Source organism: Miscanthus floridulus, chromosome 3 (genome assembly GCF_019320115.1).
Source record: "Miscanthus floridulus cultivar M001 chromosome 3, ASM1932011v1, whole genome shotgun sequence".
Lineage (NCBI taxonomy): Eukaryota > Viridiplantae > Streptophyta > Magnoliopsida > Poales > Poaceae > Miscanthus > Miscanthus floridulus.
The window spans coordinates 96,222,138-96,244,037 of NC_089582.1; the positions used below are offsets into that span (position 1 = coordinate 96,222,138).

Consider the following 21,900-nt stretch of genomic DNA (forward strand, 5'->3'; position numbering starts at 1 on the left):
AGAGCCAAGTGTCACCAAAACCCTTTGCTTTAAGAAGTTGAAGAATGGCAGCATGCTCAATTTTATCAAAGGCCTTTTCAAAGTCCAATTTCAAGATGACCACTTATTTTTTTGAGTGATGACATAAATAGATATATTCAAAGGACCAAGCAAGGCAGTCTTGGATGGTTCTATTTTTAATGAATCCATACTGGTTTTTGTGAATGAGAGGGATGATTTGCTTTTGGAGTCTATTGGCCAACAACTTAGTGATGAGCTTCATGCAACCATTAAGGAGGGAAATTGGTCTGAAGTCAGAAATTGAGGAGGGGCTCTGGATTTTAGGAACCAGAGTGATGAAAGAAGAATTGATGCTTCGAAGACAGATATTGTTGTCTTGGAAGGCCCAACAAATATTATAGAAATCATTTTTGATGTAGGGCCAACATTTTTTATAAACATAAATAGGGTTACATGGATAATTTTTGTTGAACACTAATTTATTTATCCTAAAAATTCTAAAACATCAAGCCACTTAGGACGGGGAGAGTAGTAACAAGTAAAGCTATAATGTTTACACTTGTATGGATTTGTGTTGAAGTTGCATTGGAAGCATTTCTTTATTCTAGTATCATTTTCCCTTTCATGCAAATCCTAATAACAACCAGAAGCTAGATATATACTACTGGAGTAGAATATTACTACAAAAATACAGTCAGCATGGAAATCAAAACATTAATTATGATGGACTAATTCATTTTCTCGTTCAACAAACAGAAATAAAAAATTGGGTTCGAATAGTAGAAGGGCCAAGGCTTCGCAATTGTATAGCAGCCCGTGCAAAGCAAGCGAAAGGGCCCACGACCACGAGCAGGAAACTAAGCCTGGCCATGTGGTAGCACCGTCGCCAGGTCCCACACTCCAGTCTCAGTGTCTCCCGTGATACACACGTATCCCGTCCTGGAGGACGACTGCCTCGTCGTCTTCCCTCTCCCCTCGTCCTCCATAGTCCTCTATCCTTTATAAAGGAAGGTGGCAATGACGTCTCCACCGTGAAGTTGCAAAGCTAGTAGCTCGCTTGCAAGTCGCAAACGGTTTTTTGCTAGTTGGTTACGTGTTTTTTTATTTGCGAGCGAGAGGAGTTTCTTACAACCAACAATGGGGAGGCAACCGTGCTGCGACAAGGTGGGGCTGAAGAGGGGCCTGTGGACGGCGGAGGACCAGAAGCTCGTCACCTTCCTCCTCACCAACGGCCACTGCTGCTGGCGCTCCGTGCCTAAGCTCGCTGGTGAGTGATCACTACCGCCTCTCGTTTCCCGGTGGCTAGCTTTGCTTTGTTTTGCTTTCACCTGCCTTAGCCTTGTTGGTCCCAAGATCTCCAGCACAGGTGAGCCGACCGCTCATCGGCGTTCTCGCACACACACTATGGCTGAAGGTAGAAGAGAGAGGGAGAACAGAGCGCACACACACAGCACAAGCACCAGCTGTAACACCCCAGGTGTTTGTCACCAGTTAAGCAATGGGTTTAAGCTTAAACATGACAGATTAAGTGACGATGGAGATATCAAGATCAAACCTATGGAAATAAGCTCCAACCTAAACTTGAATATTGCACCCTTGCTTTACATATAGGCCCTTTTCAAGATATATGCTTGGCTGGTGTTATTGGAATATCTTCATGTGTCTCACATCGATATCCATCTGCATTGATCACTGGAAAAGTTTCATGAAGTTTGGAATCAAAAAGTCACATGAAATGATAAGTCATATCTTTGCATGAATTGCTTTATCAAGTGGATGGAAACCTATGAAGTCAACCAAACCTTGCAACCTTGCTCAAACAACTCTAATTGAACTCTACAACAAAAGTCATGAAGGGTTTGTGTTGAGCACATGTCAAGAAAAGGCCTCAATTGGTCGAAAACTCTAATTCTAGGGTTAACGAGATGCTGCTTTGACCCAAGTAAAAGAATGGTTTATATTCAAGATACGAGGCTTGACCTTAAACAAAAGTTGTAGTATAGTTTATGTACTACAAACTTTATTTAAGGACCTAAGTCTAAATCTATCTCTAAGCTTGACAATCAAAGGTCACAAGATTGATTCCGCTGTAGTCTGCAACACTTAGAAATATTCTTAAGTCTGAAATTCATCGACATCGGCGTTGGCGTCTCACGTTCTCTAAAATTCGTTAAGCATCTCAAGTTGACCCAAAAGTGAAAGTTGGAGTTTACATCTTGGTGAAGAGCATACAAAAAGTTGGATTCAGTTTGAAGAAGTTTTGACCACCGAAAGCGAGTTTTCGTGACTGCCGTCAAGGTGTTGACACTGCTGTTTTGGCATACATTTATCTTCTAATATGTTTTGCTAATGGCTGAACCCCCTTAATGAAAAACGTAGAGCTTCGTGCGGGCTTCAATCTTCGTATTCGGCCCATGTCCTGATTCGGCCTAGATCCAGCCCAAAGCGCCGCCCGCCATGCCCCGTTTGTCACCCGCCACGTGCTCGACGTAATGGGCACGTGGCCACCATGCACCGAGAGCGACCCCACCATTGCTGAGCTTCGCTGTAGCGTGCATCTACGCCCCTGCCTCCCTGTCGCGTCTCTGCGCCCTCCAGAGGTGGAGGCCGAGCTCCCTCTGGCTCACTCGCTCGCTCTTCCCGCCTGCGCCTGAGCGCGGACGCCGAGCACCGCCATGGCCGTTCACCTCCCTGCCACCGTCGCTCACCATGGCCGGAGCCATGCCTGCCACCGGCGCTCCTTCTCCTTCAAGCCTCCTCTGCTATGGCCGCTAGCCCCACCGCCTTCCTTTCCCAGCTCCTCTTCTGGCCGATGCCACCACTTCCCGGAAGCTTTGCTCGTCGTCGTGGCTCCTCCCTGCTGGAGCAGCCGCCATGGCTGCTGCTGCTCCTGTGACCAAGCCGCTGGCCAGGCCAGCCTCTCCCTCAGTCGCGCGTGTGCCTGGGCAAGCTGCGCCCTCGCCGCTCGTCGTCGACGCCCCTCTCCGGCCGGCCAAATCGGCCACCAGCCGGCCCGCTGGCCTCCTCTGTCTCAACTACGACCAGGGACCTCACGCGAGAAGAGAAACAAGTCCAGGGAGTTTTCTGCAGAACCATAGACTCAAATGAATAGTGCCAATAAGGACCTATTTGCAGTAAATTTGCTGAATCTTTGGAAATTCATAGTAATTCATAGGAAATTCGTAAAATAGCAAATGAGGACTTTTTGGAATCCTTATGAAATTCTCTATGCATTAGATCTATAATATGGCATGTTTTAGTTTCAATATTGTGCGGTAAAAATAGATTTGTGCAGTAAGGTTGTAATGCTAGTTGAATTTGTTATTTTCCATAACTGCAGATCTAGAGCTCCAAATGAAGTGAAATTTTTGTGGCATGCTACTCATGTGATAGTTGATGTGTGGTAAAAATTTCATGAGTATTGGATGAAGTATGAGTGAGTTATTGGTTTATCTCACTCTCACATGATTTCTTGCTTTAGCAACTTGTCTTTTTCATAGAGGTTGCTATACATATTCAAATGGAGTGAAATTTGTACAGTAGACTATTGAGAGGATATGTGAGCCACTGTAATTTTTGTAGAATTTATTGTATACTTTTGGTATATGTTCATTAAGTCACCTTGTTATCTAAAGAAATGCATTAAAAGAATTTATTTGGTCATGGACACTAGGTTTTCTAGTGTTCTTTAGTCATGTGTGACATGTTGGTAAAGTTGGTTTTGCCTAATTATGTGTTTGCAATATAAGTTAATATTTATTTTCTTGCCGATGTGGTTTATGGACAGATCTGGGAACTTAGCGAAGTTCTTCATGATAATGTGTTTTGTTGTGAAACTTGTTTATACAAAAGTTGTAGATAATTCATGTATCTAGATGTTATTAAAATTTGGTGTCATTTGGCCAAGTAGTTTAAGAGTTACAGTTGTTTAAAGTTGGGTTATACAATTGATTGCTCTCTGTCTTGTTTAGACCAGTTTCTGTAAAGGTATAATTTCGACCTACTTAACTTGGGAATCATGCTGTGATGGTTATAGATGAAATGTAGATAATTTCATAAGCTTTCCAAAATGTATTCTTGTAAGTCATTTGGATTTGTATAACTCCAGTTATAGTTAAATCTTGTAACTGCTGTGTGCATATCGAGAAATTGGCAGATTCCAATTATAGTGTTTGCTTGTATATTGTTAAGTGTGACTTATGCCTTGAATGATGACTGAGTTAGAGCACCTGAGATCTTGGGAAACTTGTGTCATGCTTGGTGTTGTCATCTTCTTTGCCATCTTAGCATGATAGATTGTGTCATGTTTAAGTTAAGCATCGCAAAGTACTTAAGTGTGTTAGTGTAAACTATGCTTGTCTTGCTTGCTATTTTGTGATGCATCTCATGGTACTATTCTTCATGCACATGCATATTGCATCTCATCTAGGTATGCTAGACGTGAAGGATGAGATGTTGGAGCCAAACCCGAAGATAGCGTTTGATGGATCTATCCCAAAGATGGAAGGACTAAGCAAGTGCTAGGACCTGAGATGTCACCAGGACGGTACAACCTAACTGAGCTGACTTGTGTCGAATCCCAGGCAAGCCCCATAGCATACGAAGCCTTCTAATTTCCGAAATGCAGTTACAGTATTATTATTACATATATTGTTGCATTAAGTTTAGGTGTTGGATGCAAACACTTGCTGCATTGGTCACCCAATCCTTGTCCAGATATTATTACCCTGAATCCTATGTAGCTTGGGCTCATGTAGTGCTTAGCCCTGCTTAAACACGGTAGAAGTCAGGTGATTTCCTGTCACCTGCGAGATATAGGAAGATACATGTGGCACGGTTGGCTATATTTGCTATCGTGGAAAAGAACCAGTCTTAATTTGAAATGAAGACCGGACGGAGGCTTGCCGGTTTGCAGTGACTCCGTCTGAGTCGCTTAAGGACTGATTCTTAGAGCCTTTCCTGTTCATGTTGAACGCATGCCTCTCTCTTAGTTGGCCGTGTCTGAAGACCGATCGCGAAGCCGAGTAGCTCAACTCAGGCTGGGAGTCGATAAGTATAAAGTACGCCTCAGAAGGGAGCCGTAGGCGTGAGTCCAAGGGCAGGTGATTTAAAAGTCCTGATCGTCCTGGCAGAAGGGTAATCCCTGAGAGCGCTGGCGCTGATTGAACCCGCAAATTTGGTTCCTGAGTTGTCCCAAAGGTGACCCACGGCTACCCTTGCAAAGTATGCTAGGGTGAGAGTTAGAAATACCCCCTCAGCTAAGTTGTAATTCGATTCGAGTCACCGTCTCTCCCGGTTAGTGAGAACTTGACAGGCTTATCTCCAAAGTAGATACACTAAATAACATAATGGTTCAGAAATGATGATATGATGATGACAGCCTTATTATACCTGCTATGGTTAATATTGTTTGCTCCTAATAAGTGAGTGCTCTAGTACAGGTGCTAATCTAGTGGACAGGTAAATGATGATAAGCTTGATGCTAAGTTTAAATTGGTTACTATATTCATAAGCTCTTTTATGCAACTGTGTCAAGCTAGCCCACCTCATAAGCCTTGCATGACCCTTGGTGTCCTTTATTTCTGGTTTTGATGGGTAAGTCTAGCTGAGTACCTTCTCGTACTCAGGGTTTATCCCACCATGTTGCAGGTGAAGTTCTCGGCCTATGAAGATGGTGGCTAACCGCCGGTGGCTCGGTGATTCTATAGTTACTTCTCATCTATATGCTTTTGTCGGATGATGTCACTTATGCTAGCAATGTATTTGGAACATATATTAATGTAATCTTTTGAAAGCTATGTTGTTTTCACTAATTGGTTTTGAAACCCAAACTTGTAATATTATTTCCGCTGCAACCCAATGTATGTGATGTGTATTTGCTTAATCACGCGATCTTGGTTGATGTTGATTTACCGAGGTCTTTCGGGACACTCGGCGGACTACCGGGTTTATATGAGTGAAAGTATGCGCGTGTCAACGTGTTAGCGGGGATAGCCGTACTGGATCTTGTATAAATTGGGCGGTTCTGTTACAGCTGGTATCAGAGCAAGATTAAGCATAATACTGTCATGTACATTATTTTAAAAACAAAGTTTTGGTTTTAAAAAACCTATTTTAACTAAAACTTTAGCTACAGGCAAATTTGTTAAAAACTAATTTGCAAAACTATGCTAGCGACATCCTCCTTTATGCCCAGTTAAGGACTATTAGGTGGCTATCTAAGTACTAACATGGGGGGGTTTTACTTTCGACGTCCATACGGCGTGCTATGGTATGGATGCCATTCGTTTGAATGGTAATGTATGGATCAATTGCCTCTACGTCCAGGTAAGTGTGAGTTGTGAGAGCATGACCGTCCAACTGTCGGTCTAGGGGAATGTTAGCTATGGTTACTAGAATGTTTACATGTTACATCCATGTATATATGAAGGTACTTAATTGCGGGTATATTTATTGGGTAGCTATGGATATCGAAGTATATACATCTAGGGATGTATATATGGAGAGTATCTTAGTTTACTGCTTTCATTGTGTGCTTATTTATCTCTTATGGGGATGGGCTACAATGAATTTGCTTGCAGGTACGCTAATCACGAATGCGTAGATTGAATATAGCTGATGACTAGCTATATATCGAGAGAGTACGTGTTATGCCACCGACATAGAACGTGATTGCCACCTTAGGCTGGCAATTTCGTGAGGATGAATAGGACGAGCATGCATCATGATTGTGCTTGTGCATAAATATGCTTCCCTCACCTTGTTCTAATGCTAAGTAACTTGTGATCAATGTGATGTCACTATTTTCCCTGTGTGAAGCTAGCCAAAATGCCTTGTCCCATGCTGCTTAAATAGCTATGCTTGAAGTTAGTGTGTGATTAGCTCGTCTGGTATGTTTGCTTCCAAAGGAAATAAATGACAAGTTATTAATTAGCAAAACTTCACCCCTTTGAAAACTAAATTACTAAATGTAAGTAAAACTTGTTTTGTAGAGATATCCACCTACTCAGTAAAAAGGAAACAAAAGATAATAGTGCCTTACCACCATGTGTTGCATGATATGTGTAGTGGTGTTGCTATAGGTGACTGCTTGTTATGTATGAGCTTTGTGCTTAGTAATAGTCGCTTAAGCTAATCGGATTGAGTATATTCGAAATGCTCGCCTAAGACCATGATGTAGGTGTGGATACTCGTTATCTAGGTAGTGCAGTAGCTGTCACTCCTTTGGTCCTCGATAAGCATACGAGTGTTGAATAGTGCTATCCTAGAGCAGCGTCCAAGTTTTGATAATCTCATGGTTGTCGTCTCCAATTAAGTTCTCTCTTAGGAACCTAAGCCTGTATACGTGGTTGCTAGCCTTGAACGTTGTGCTATGAAGACTTTATCTATGCCTTTGCTTGAACTTAGGTCCAAGCTTAGTTCCCTTGAATGCTTGCATGTTTCGTGGTTGTCCCACTCCTGTGTGGGAGGACCCTGCTCAAAAATCCTTGTTGGACCTTATTGCTCTCTCTCCTACTAGTGAGCTAGTGCAACGCTAATCGCTATCTACCCTGGCTTTAGAACCTCTTCCTCGTAGATCATGTCGTTGCTTTATCAACTAAATCTCTAGTCAGTGCAATGGCTCTGTCCCTCAAATCTCGTGTATTTTGTCTCCAACTCTTTCAAGTCTCTGGATGTTTATCAGTCTTGATCTCCTGTTGCTGCTCGACAGGACCAAATCTCATGTTAATCTTTATCTGGTAATCACTTTGGTGGACACGAGGCGTATATGGAAATTAAGCAAGAGTCTCCTACTTAGTTGCCTTCGGCAATTAGGGTATGTTCTTTTGCGCTGTGTTTTGATCTTCTGATCGCCTCCTTGTTGATTCCTAACCTTGTGACTATCCTTTTTTGCTATCCCTCTTTCGCACAATGCTTGTTCTTACAATCTAATTGGTGCCACTGTAAATTTCACTATTGGTTGTATGTTCAGTAATGGTGCCACAATTAGCGATCTATGGTGCCGCGACAGAACCTAGGGCCTCCTTGTGGGCGGCCGATGCATGGTTGTGTTGCTGGGTGCGCGCTAGTATCAAGGTTTCTAGTCATGATCCATTGCCGAACTGCACCGATGTGTTATTTTCACGTGAGCTCTTCCTTGGTTATCTCTCCATATCTTATCGAAGATCCCTATATCAGACCAAAAGTAGTAGAGCTTCCTTTTGAAGTCACAAAAAGGATAACCTTTGAAGAACTGGTCACCGACATAAACATTAACAGACTACAAGAGGTGGTAGACAAGTGACTCCACTTGGTTGTCCCAATATTGACATCCGTCGCCTAGTGAACAACTTATGTCATCATTGTTGATCAGAAAGGTACACAACACTTAATGTTGGACAAGTTGTTAGTCAGATAAGAATCGAACGTCACATTATGATTATGACCTAGCTATCCAAGTCTTGATTATTATGTGCATGATAATCGCACGGTCGAGATCAACCATCTCTAGTGTGACCCCTTGCATACTGACTTCGATGGCGGCCATTTGTTATGTGTCAATCACAACTATGTTGGCAAGAGTGAAGATTTAGAACTTTTAGTGTTGAGAGACAACTGATTAGTTACTAGTCGGAAGCTTAACCTCCAGCTAGGTGACAACTTTTACTAATTACGAAGGCTATGTCTCGCAGAGCAATGATAAGCAATGTGATAGCAAGCCGTTTAGCAATGCAGCTACTGCTTTGTTTTCCAAAACCTGTGCTATCAAGTCAATGCCATCTTGGACAATCACACAGATAGTGCAAGACGTTGTATCAGCTATGTAGGAGCTAGCCAAAAAAACACATCCCTAGTTTTGATCAGCATCATTGTGCCCTAGGTACCACAAACGGGTTTGCTCAAGGCTCTATTGGACGTAGTGCCAGAGAATATTTAGAAACGGTTCCTTGTCTTTATAGGGATGCCCTCCATGTGGAGTAATGCCTTGCGTCCTGTGAAAATAGCCCACAAGTCCAATGCTTGTGCATAATTAAGTTGGTGTCAAGAACGATGGTTGAAGTGTTACCAGGGAAGCATGTGAGGAAAACTCTAGCCTCCATCTTCAGCTAGAGAAAGGCTGTTGCTGCTTTGAGAAAGATTATAGAGTGCAAAACACACACCTCAATGTGTAAAGCAAAGAAAAGAAAGAACACGAAATCTGTCCAGATTTTGTGGCACTAAACCGGTTATCTTCAAGCCGGCGATTAGTGACTCAAACGAAGTTGGATTTACTCCAAACTTAGTGATCTCATTCCTTGCTTAGGACCCTTCAATGTCTTAAGTTAGTTTGGGTATTGGTTGAGTAAAACATCGGATTAGAGAGATATCTTGTCGGCTTGGTTTGCTGCCATTTCCGAACACATCAGTTTTGGTAGATGAATTGTTTGGATGGTCAAACGGTGTCCGGTTGAGTTGAATTTTGGTGAGTAGTTAGAAGACCCATGGATCTACATTCCCACCAAAATTTGTGCATATTGGAGCAGTAATTTGTGAGATATGAATAGAAAACAAAAGGGTACAGAATCTGCAATTTCGCTGTGACCACGATCATCCTTTACATTAGACGGTTGTGTTTGTAATTCATACCAAGAAATTACAACTTGTAGGTGTATTGCTGTTAGACAACCCTCCATACCCTTTAGAAGATTAATTGCACCCCTATGTGCCTTGCTTTTGCCCTCTTAGATCAGCAATGCATGAGCAGTCAAGGTGTTCTAGAAGTTAAATTGTGCCCTTGCAATTCAAAAGTAATTGAAAAGGTGTCAAACCATAGATTTTTGGATTATGGTTTTTGAGATATTGATTGACCTAAGAATGGAAGCCTCGACGTCAAATATAGTTTAAGAAAGCTGGTTTTGCTATGATGCAAGTAAACCCAACTTGCTGTGCAACTGCACCACGAAGGCAAATTGTACTGAACCTGCTTGGTAGTGAACTAGTCCCTAGTTTTGTGATTACTTGCAACTTATGTTGCCCTCCAAGCCTCACTAACATCCTTCTGCATCAATGGTTCTCCAATGCTGACATGCCTAAGGTGTCTTCCATGTGTTTTACCCAAGGGGTTGCCTTAGATACAACTCAGATAACTGTTGCCGTTTGGATACGAGAATTCCCTTAAATAATGGTCGTCGAAAACACTGAGTCAACAGAGTCAGCTATCACATTCACCGCTCACTCAGCTGACTCAGGTAATACAGTATTGTTATCAGAGAAAGAGCACTGCACACATGGAACATTATGTAGCTTTCCATCAGTTGACATATGAGTGAGTGCACCGCTACAACCAGTTTGGATATTGATTAACTAGCTTCTCATACCCTCAAAGGATGTTTACCCTGTCTATGATCACCTCCTTTGCGAAAGGTTGTGCTCAAGCCACTTTTGTAGAGAACTGCTTTTCAAACCTTGGGAACAAATGTAGCACCGTTGCAAGGAATATCCGTCAACCGACTGCGATCTAGTGCAAAGTCCATAAGTTCTGTGCTATATCCACTAGGGAAGTAGATGTTATAAGTATTTAGTATACACTTGTATCACTCTTCGTACATCGAGGACGAAGTACGTAGGACAGTGCTATCTTGGATTCCTTCCAATGTAACAATGCTTTATGGACGCCAACGAAGGAAATTCTTTAGACAACATCTTACGATGAAAAGCAAGTATCAGAAAGTGTTGTGACCAAATTAGCCTCTCTGATACTCCAAAGTTAAGTAGCCTAATGCTATCACTGATGTTGGAAACTGGATGACATGTTTCTCTTCCCTTAAAAGTCTTTCGCATCGAATCTCGGGACGCGATTCCTTTAAGGGGGGAGGGCTATAACACCCCAGGTGTTTGTCACCAGTTAAGTAATGGGTTTAAGCTTAAACATGACAGATTAAGTGACGATGGAGATGTCAAGATCAAACCTATGGAAATAAGCCCCAACCTAAACTCGAATATTGCACCCTTGCTTTACATATAGGCCCTTTTCAAGATATATGCTTGGCTGGTGTTATTGGAATATCTTCATGTGTCTCACATCGATATCCATCTACATTGATCACTAGAAAAGTTTCATGAAGTTTGGAATCAAAAAGTCACATGAAATGATAAGTCATATCTTTGCATGAATTGCTTTATCAAGTGGATGGAAACCTATGAAGTCAACCAAACCTTGCAACCTTGCTCAAACAACTCTAATTGAACTCTACAACAAAAGTCATGAAGGGTTTGTGTTGAGCACATGTCAAGAAAAGGCCTCAATTGGTCGAAAACTCTAATTCTAGGGTTAACGAGATGCTGCTTTGACCCAAGTAAAAGAATGGTTTATATTCAAGATACTGAGGCTTGACCTTAAACAAAAGTTGTAGTATAGTTTATGTACTACAAACTTTATTTAAGGACCTAAGTCTAAATCTATCTCTAAGCTTGACAATCAAAGGTCACAAGATTGATTCCGCTGTAGTCTGCAACACTTAGAAATATTCTTAAGTCTGAAATTCATCGACATCGGCAGTTGGCGTCTCACGTTCTCTAAAATTCGTTAAGCATCTCAAGTTGACCCAAAAGTGAAAGTTGGAGTTTACATCTTGGTGAAGAGCATACAAAAAGTTGGATTCAGTTTGAAGAAGTTTTGACCACCGAAAGCGAGTTTTCGTGACTGCCGTCAAGGTGTTGACACTGCTGTTTTGGCATACATTTATCTTCTAATATGTTTTGCTAATGGCTGAACCCCCTTAATGAAAAACGTAGAGCTTCGTGCGGGCTTCAATCTTCGTATTCGGCCCATGTCCTGATTCGGCCTAGATCCAGCCCAAAGCGCCGCCCGCCATGCCCCGTTTGTCACCCGCCACGTGCTCGACGTAATGGGCACGTGGCCACCATGCACCGAGAGCGACCCCACCATTGCTGAGCTTCGCTGTAGCGTGCATCTACGCCCCTGCCTCCCTGTCGCGTCTCTGCGCCCTCCAGAGGTGGAGGCCGAGCTCCCTCTGGCTCACTCGCTCGCTCTTCCCGCCTGCGCCTGAGCGCGGACGCCGAGCACCGCCATGGCCGTTCACCTCCCTGCCACCGTCGCTCACCATGGCCGGAGCCATGCCTGCCACCGGCGCTCCTTCTCCTTCAAGCCTCCTCTGCTATGGCCGCTAGCCCCACCGCCTTCCTTTCCCAGCTCCTCTTCTGGCCGATGCCACCACTTCCCGGAAGCTTTGCTCGTCGTCGTGGCTCCTCCCTGCTGGAGCAGCCGCCATGGCTGCTGCTGCTCCTGTGACCAAGCCGCTGGCCAGGCCAGCCTCTCCCTCAGTCGCGCGTGTGCCTGGGCAAGCTGCGCCCTCGCCGCTCGTCGTCGACGCCCCTCTCCGGCCGGCCAAATCGGCCACCAGCCGGCCCGCTGGCCTCCTCTGTCTCAACTACGACCAGGGACCTCACGCGAGAAGAGAAACAAGTCCAGGGAGTTTTCTGCAGAACCATAGACTCAAATGAATAGTGCCAATAAGGACCTATTTGCAGTAAATTTGCTGAATCTTTGGAAATTCATAGTAATTCATAGGAAATTCGTAAAATAGCAAATGAGGACTTTTTGGAATCCTTATGAAATTCTCTATGCATTAGATCTATAATATGGCATGTTTTAGTTTCAATATTGTGCGGTAAAAATAGATTTGTGCAGTAAGGTTGTAATGCTAGTTGAATTTGTTATTTTCCATAACTGCAGATCTAGAGCTCCAAATGAAGTGAAATTTTTGTGGCATGCTACTCATGTGATAGTTGATGTGTGGTAAAAATTTCATGAGTATTGGATGAAGTATGAGTGAGTTATTGGTTTATCTCACTCTCACATGATTTCTTGCTTTAGCAACTTGTCTTTTTCATAGAGGTTGCTATACATATTCAAATGGAGTGAAATTTGTACAGTAGACTATTGAGAGGATATGTGAGCCACTGTAATTTTTGTAGAATTTATTGTATACTTTTGGTATATGTTCATTAAGTCACCTTGTTATCTAAAGAAATGCATTAAAAGAATTTATTTGGTCATGGACACTAGGTTTTCTAGTGTTCTTTAGTCATGTGTGACATGTTGGTAAAGTTGGTTTTGCCTAATTATGTGTTTGCAATATAAGTTAATATTTATTTTCTTGCCGATGTGGTTTATGGACAGATCTGGGAACTTAGCGAAGTTCTTCATGATAATGTGTTTTGTTGTGAAACTTGTTTATACAAAAGTTGTAGATAATTCATGTATCTAGATGTTATTAAAATTTGGTGTCATTTGGCCAAGTAGTTTAAGAGTTACAGTTGTTTAAAGTTGGGTTATACAATTGATTGCTCTCTGTCTTGTTTAGACCAGTTTCTGTAAAGGTATAATTTCGACCTACTTAACTTGGGAATCATGCTGTGATGGTTATAGATGAAATGTAGATAATTTCATAAGCTTTCCAAAATGTATTCTTGTAAGTCATTTGGATTTGTATAACTCCAGTTATAGTTAAATCTTGTAACTGCTGTGTGCATATCGAGAAATTGGCAGATTCCAATTATAGTGTTTGCTTGTATATTGTTAAGTGTGACTTATGCCTTGAATGATGACTGAGTTAGAGCACCTGAGATCTTGGGAAACTTGTGTCATGCTTGGTGTTGTCATCTTCTTTGCCATCTTAGCATGATAGATTGTGTCATGTTTAAGTTAAGCATCGCAAAGTACTTAAGTGTGTTAGTGTAAACTATGCTTGTCTTGCTTGCTATTTTGTGATGCATCTCATGGTACTATTCTTCATGCACATGCATATTGCATCTCATCTAGGTATGCTAGACGTGAAGGATGAGATGTTGGAGCCAAACCCGAAGATAGCGTTTGATGGATCTATCCCAAAGATGGAAGGACTAAGCAAGTGCTAGGACCTGAGATGTCACCAGGACGGTACAACCTAACTGAGCTGACTTGTGTCGAATCCCAGGCAAGCCCCATAGCATACGAAGCCTTCTAATTTCCGAAATGCAGTTACAGTATTATTATTACATATATTGTTGCATTAAGTTTAGGTGTTGGATGCAAACACTTGCTGCATTGGTCACCCAATCCTTGTCCAGATATTATTACCCTGAATCCTATGTAGCTTGGGCTCATGTAGTGCTTAGCCCTGCTTAAACACGGTAGAAGTCAGGTGATTTCCTGTCACCTGCGAGATATAGGAAGATACATGTGGCACGGTTGGCTATATTTGCTATCGTGGAAAAGAACCAGTCTTAATTTGAAATGAAGACCGGACGGAGGCTTGCCGGTTTGCAGTGACTCCGTCTGAGTCGCTTAAGGACTGATTCTTAGAGCCTTTCCTGTTCATGTTGAACGCATGCCTCTCTCTTAGTTGGCCGTGTCTGAAGACCGATCGCGAAGCCGAGTAGCTCAACTCAGGCTGGGAGTCGATAAGTATAAAGTACGCCTCAGAAGGGAGCCGTAGGCGTGAGTCCAAGGGCAGGTGATTTAAAAGTCCTGATCGTCCTGGCAGAAGGGTAATCCCTGAGAGCGCTGGCGCTGATTGAACCCGCAAATTTGGTTCCTGAGTTGTCCCAAAGGTGACCCACGGCTACCCTTGCAAAGTATGCTAGGGTGAGAGTTAGAAATACCCCCTCAGCTAAGTTGTAATTCGATTCGAGTCACCGTCTCTCCCGGTTAGTGAGAACTTGACAGGCTTATCTCCAAAGTAGATACACTAAATAACATAATGGTTCAGAAATGATGATATGATGATGACAGCCTTATTATACCTGCTATGGTTAATATTGTTTGCTCCTAATAAGTGAGTGCTCTAGTACAGGTGCTAATCTAGTGGACAGGTAAATGATGATAAGCTTGATGCTAAGTTTAAATTGGTTACTATATTCATAAGCTCTTTTATGCAACTGTGTCAAGCTAGCCCACCTCATAAGCCTTGCATGACCCTTGGTGTCCTTTATTTCTGGTTTTGATGGGTAAGTCTAGCTGAGTACCTTCTCGTACTCAGGGTTTATCCCACCATGTTGCAGGTGAAGTTCTCGGCCTATGAAGATGGTGGCTAACCGCCGGTGGCTCGGTGATTCTATAGTTACTTCTCATCTATATGCTTTTGTCGGATGATGTCACTTATGCTAGCAATGTATTTGGAACATATATTAATGTAATCTTTTGAAAGCTATGTTGTTTTCACTAATTGGTTTTGAAACCCAAACTTGTAATATTATTTCCGCTGCAACCCAATGTATGTGATGTGTATTTGCTTAATCACGCGATCTTGGTTGATGTTGATTTACCGAGGTCTTTCGGGACACTCGGCGGACTACCGGGTTTATATGAGTGAAAGTATGCGCGTGTCAACGTGTTAGCGGGGATAGCCGTACTGGATCTTGTATAAATTGGGCGGTTCTGTTACAGCTGGTATCAGAGCAAGATTAAGCATAATACTGTCATGTACATTATTTTAAAAACAAAGTTTTGGTTTTAAAAAACCTATTTTAACTAAAACTTTAGCTACAGGCAAATTTGTTAAAAACTAATTTGCAAAACTATGCTAGCGACATCCTCCTTTATGCCCAGTTAAGGACTATTAGGTGGCTATCTAAGTACTAACATGGGGGGGTTTTACTTTCGACGTCCATACGGCGTGCTATGGTATGGATGCCATTCGTTTGAATGGTAATGTATGGATCAATTGCCTCTACGTCCAGGTAAGTGTGAGTTGTGAGAGCATGACCGTCCAACTGTCGGTCTAGGGGAATGTTAGCTATGGTTACTAGAATGTTTACATGTTACATCCATGTATATATGAAGGTACTTAATTGCGGGTATATTTATTGGGTAGCTATGGATATCGAAGTATATACATCTAGGGATGTATATATGGAGAGTATCTTAGTTTACTGCTTTCATTGTGTGCTTATTTATCTCTTATGGGGATGGGCTACAATGAATTTGCTTGCAGGTACGCTAATCACGAATGCGTAGATTGAATATAGCTGATGACTAGCTATATATCGAGAGAGTACGTGTTATGCCACCGACATAGAACGTGATTGCCACCTTAGGCTGGCAATTTCGTGAGGATGAATAGGACGAGCATGCATCATGATTGTGCTTGTGCATAAATATGCTTCCCTCACCTTGTTCTAATGCTAAGTAACTTGTGATCAATGTGATGTCACTATTTTCCCTGTGTGAAGCTAGCCAAAATGCCTTGTCCCATGCTGCTTAAATAGCTATGCTTGAAGTTAGTGTGTGATTAGCTCGTCTGGTATGTTTGCTTCCAAAGGAAATAAATGACAAGTTATTAATTAGCAAAACTTCACCCCTTTGAAAACTAAATTACTAAATGTAAGTAAAACTTGTTTTGTAGAGATATCCACCTACTCAGTAAAAAGGAAACAAAAGATAATAGTGCCTTACCACCATGTGTTGCATGATATGTGTAGTGGTGTTGCTATAGGTGACTGCTTGTTATGTATGAGCTTTGTGCTTAGTAATAGTCGCTTAAGCTAATCGGATTGAGTATATTCGAAATGCTCGCCTAAGACCATGATGTAGGTGTGGATACTCGTTATCTAGGTAGTGCAGTAGCTGTCACTCCTTTGGTCCTCGATAAGCATACGAGTGTTGAATAGTGCTATCCTAGAGCAGCGTCCAAGTTTTGATAATCTCATGGTTGTCGTCTCCAATTAAGTTCTCTCTTAGGAACCTAAGCCTGTATACGTGGTTGCTAGCCTTGAACGTTGTGCTATGAAGACTTTATCTATGCCTTTGCTTGAACTTAGGTCCAAGCTTAGTTCCCTTGAATGCTTGCATGTTTCGTGGTTGTCCCACTCCTGTGTGGGAGGACCCTGCTCAAAAATCCTTGTTGGACCTTATTGCTCTCTCTCCTACTAGTGAGCTAGTGCAACGCTAATCGCTATCTACCCTGGCTTTAGAACCTCTTCCTCGTAGATCATGTCGTTGCTTTATCAACTAAATCTCTAGTCAGTGCAATGGCTCTGTCCCTCAAATCTCGTGTATTTTGTCTCCAACTCTTTCAAGTCTCTGGATGTTTATCAGTCTTGATCTCCTGTTGCTGCTCGACAGGACCAAATCTCATGTTAATCTTTATCTGGTAATCACTTTGGTGGACACGAGGCGTATATGGAAATTAAGCAAGAGTCTCCTACTTAGTTGCCTTCGGCAATTAGGGTATGTTCTTTTGCGCTGTGTTTTGATCTTCTGATCGCCTCCTTGTTGATTCCTAACCTTGTGACTATCCTTTTTTGCTATCCCTCTTTCGCACAATGCTTGTTCTTACAATCTAATTGGTGCCACTGTAAATTTCACTATTGGTTGTATGTTCAGTAATGGTGCCACAATTAGCGATCTATGGTGCCGCGACAGAACCTAGGGCCTCCTTGTGGGCGGCCGATGCATGGTTGTGTTGCTGGGTGCGCGCTAGTATCAAGGTTTCTAGTCATGATCCATTGCCGAACTGCACCGATGTGTTATTTTCACGTGAGCTCTTCCTTGGTTATCTCTCCATATCTTATCGAAGATCCCTATATCAGACCAAAAGTAGTAGAGCTTCCTTTTGAAGTCACAAAAAGGATAACCTTTGAAGAACTGGTCACCGACATAAACATTAACAGACTACAAGAGGTGGTAGACAAGTGACTCCACTTGGTTGTCCCAATATTGACATCCGTCGCCTAGTGAACAACTTATGTCATCATTGTTGATCAGAAAGGTACACAACACTTAATGTTGGACAAGTTGTTAGTCAGATAAGAATCGAACGTCACATTATGATTATGACCTAGCTATCCAAGTCTTGATTATTATGTGCATGATAATCGCACGGTCGAGATCAACCATCTCTAGTGTGACCCCTTGCATACTGACTTCGATGGCGGCCATTTGTTATGTGTCAATCACAACTATGTTGGCAAGAGTGAAGATTTAGAACTTTTAGTGTTGAGAGACAACTGATTAGTTACTAGTCGGAAGCTTAACCTCCAGCTAGGTGACAACTTTTACTAATTACGAAGGCTATGTCTCGCAGAGCAATGATAAGCAATGTGATAGCAAGCCGTTTAGCAATGCAGCTACTGCTTTGTTTTCCAAAACCTGTGCTATCAAGTCAATGCCATCTTGGACAATCACACAGATAGTGCAAGACGTTGTATCAGCTATGTAGGAGCTAGCCAAAAAAACACATCCCTAGTTTTGATCAGCATCATTGTGCCCTAGGTACCACAAACGGGTTTGCTCAAGGCTCTATTGGACGTAGTGCCAGAGAATATTTAGAAACGGTTCCTTGTCTTTATAGGGATGCCCTCCATGTGGAGTAATGCCTTGCGTCCTGTGAAAATAGCCCACAAGTCCAATGCTTGTGCATAATTAAGTTGGTGTCAAGAACGATGGTTGAAGTGTTACCAGGGAAGCATGTGAGGAAAACTCTAGCCTCCATCTTCAGCTAGAGAAAGGCTGTTGCTGCTTTGAGAAAGATTATAGAGTGCAAAACACACACCTCAATGTGTAAAGCAAAGAAAAGAAAGAACACGAAATCTGTCCAGATTTTGTGGCACTAAACCGGTTATCTTCAAGCCGGCGATTAGTGACTCAAACGAAGTTGGATTTACTCCAAACTTAGTGATCTCATTCCTTGCTTAGGACCCTTCAATGTCTTAAGTTAGTTTGGGTATTGGTTGAGTAAAACATCGGATTAGAGAGATATCTTGTCGGCTTGGTTTGCTGCCATTTCCGAACACATCAGTTTTGGTAGATGAATTGTTTGGATGGTCAAACGGTGTCCGGTTGAGTTGAATTTTGGTGAGTAGTTAGAAGACCCATGGATCTACATTCCCACCAAAATTTGTGCATATTGGAGCAGTAATTTGTGAGATATGAATAGAAAACAAAAGGGTACAGAATCTGCAATTTCGCTGTGACCACGATCATCCTTTACATTAGACGGTTGTGTTTGTAATTCATACCAAGAAATTACAACTTGTAGGTGTATTGCTGTTAGACAACCCTCCATACCCTTTAGAAGATTAATTGCACCCCTATGTGCCTTGCTTTTGCCCTCTTAGATCAGCAATGCATGAGCAGTCAAGGTGTTCTAGAAGTTAAATTGTGCCCTTGCAATTCAAAAGTAATTGAAAAGGTGTCAAACCATAGATTTTTGGATTATGGTTTTTGAGATATTGATTGACCTAAGAATGGAAGCCTCGACGTCAAATATAGTTTAAGAAAGCTGGTTTTGCTATGATGCAAGTAAACCCAACTTGCTGTGCAACTGCACCACGAAGGCAAATTGTACTGAACCTGCTTGGTAGTGAACTAGTCCCTAGTTTTGTGATTACTTGCAACTTATGTTGCCCTCCAAGCCTCACTAACATCCTTCTGCATCAATGGTTCTCCAATGCTGACATGCCTAAGGTGTCTTCCATGTGTTTTACCCAAGGGGTTGCCTTAGATACAACTCAGATAACTGTTGCCGTTTGGATACGAGAATTCCCTTAAATAATGGTCGTCGAAAACACTGAGTCAACAGAGTCAGCTATCACATTCACCGCTCACTCAGCTGACTCAGGTAATACAGTATTGTTATCAGAGAAAGAGCACTGCACACATGGAACATTATGTAGCTTTCCATCAGTTGACATATGAGTGAGTGCACCGCTACAACCAGTTTGGATATTGATTAACTAGCTTCTCATACCCTCAAAGGATGTTTACCCTGTCTATGATCACCTCCTTTGCGAAAGGTTGTGCTCAAGCCACTTTTGTAGAGAACTGCTTTTCAAACCTTGGGAACAAATGTAGCACCGTTGCAAGGAATATCCGTCAACCGACTGCGATCTAGTGCAAAGTCCATAAGTTCTGTGCTATATCCACTAGGGAAGTAGATGTTATAAGTATTTAGTATACACTTGTATCACTCTTCGTACATCGAGGACGAAGTACGTAGGACAGTGCTATCTTGGATTCCTTCCAATGTAACAATGCTTTATGGACGCCAACGAAGGAAATTCTTTAGACAACATCTTACGATGAAAAGCAAGTATCAGAAAGTGTTGTGACCAAATTAGCCTCTCTGATACTCCAAAGTTAAGTAGCCTAATGCTATCACTGATGTTGGAAACTGGATGACATGTTTCTCTTCCCTTAAAAGTCTTTCGCATCGAATCTCGGGACGCGATTCCTTTAAGGGGGGAGGGCTATAACACCCCAGGTGTTTGTCACCAGTTAAGTAATGGGTTTAAGCTTAAACATGACAGATTAAGTGACGATGGAGATGTCAAGATCAAACCTATGGAAATAAGCCCCAACCTAAACTCGAATATTGCACCCTTGCTTTACATATAGGCCCTTTTCAAGATATATGCTTGGCTGGTGTTATTGGAATATCTTCATGTGTCTCACATCGATATCCATCTACATTGATCACTAGAAAAGTTTCATGAAGTTTGGAATCAAAAAGTCACATGAAATGATAAGTCATATCTTTGCATGAATTGCTTTATCAAGTGGATGGAAACCTATGAAGTCAACCAAACCTTGCAACCTTGCTCAAACAACTCTAATTGAACTCTACAACAAAAGTCATGAAGGGTTTGTGTTGAGCACATGTCAAGAAAAGGCCTCAATTGGTCGAAAACTCTAATTCTAGGGTTAACGAGATGCTGCTTTGACCCAAGTAAAAGAATGGTTTATATTCAAGATATGAGGTTTGACCTTAAACAAAAGTTGTAGTATAGTTTGTGTACTACAAACTTTATTTAAGGACCTAAGTCTAAATCTATCTCTAAGCTTGACAATCAAAGGTCACAAGATTGATTCCGCTGTAGTCTGCAACACTTAGAAATATTCTAAGTCTGAAATTCATCGACATCGGCATTGGCGTCTCGCGTTCTCTAAAATTCGTTAAGCATTTCAAGTTGACCCAAAAGTGAAAGTTGGAGTTTACATCTTGGTGAAGAGCATACAAAAAGTTGGATTCAGTTTGAAGAAGTTTTGACCACCGAAAGCGAGTTTCCGTGACTGCCGTCAAGGTGTTGACACTACTGTTTTGGCATACATTTATCTTCTAATATGTTTTGCTAATAGCTGAACCCCCTTAATGAAAAACGTAGAGCTTCATGGGGGCTTCGATCTTCGTATTCAGCCCATGTCCTGATTTGGCCCAGATCCAGCCCAAAGCGCCGCCCGCCATGCCCCGTTTGTCACCCGCCGCGTGCTCGACGTAATGGGTGCATGGCCACCATGCACCGAGAGCGCCCCCACCATTGCTGAGCTTCGCTGCAGCGTGCATCTATGCCCCTGCCTCCCTATCGCGTCTCTGCGCCCTCCAGAGGTGGAGGCCGAGCTCCCTCTGGCTCACTCGCTCGCTCTCCCCGCCTGCGCCTGAGCGCGGACACCGAGCACCACCATGGCCATTCACCTCCCTGCCACCATTGCTCCCATGGCCGGAGCCATGCCTGCCACTGGCGCTCCTTCTCCTTCAAGCCTCCTCTGCTATGGTCACTAGCCCCACCGCCTTCCTTTCCTAGCTCCTCTTCTGGCCGATGCCACCACTTCCTGGAAGTTTTGCTCGTCGTCATGGCTCCTCCCTGCTGGAGCAGCCGCCATGGCTACTGCTGCTCCTGTGACCAAGTCGCTGGCCAGGCCGGCCTCTGCCTTGGCCGCGCGTGTGCCTAGGCAAGCTACGCCCTCGCCGTTCGCCGCCGACGCCCCTCTCCGGCTGGCCAAATCAGCCACCAGCCGGCCCGCTGGCCTCCTCTGTCTCAAACTGCGACCAGGGGACCTCACGCGAGAAGAGAAACAAGTCCAGGGGGTTTTCTGCAGAACCATAGACTCAAATGAATAGTGCCAATAAGGACCAATTTGCAGTAAATTTGCTGAATATT

General features: G+C 42.8%; 1 pseudogene; it reads left to right on the forward strand.

The window, feature by feature from the left end:
- Positions 1–1,137: 1,137 nt before the first annotated feature.
- Positions 1,138–21,900, forward strand: part of LOC136544085 (transcription factor MYB20-like) — a 60,874-nt pseudogene continuing 40,111 nt past the window's right edge.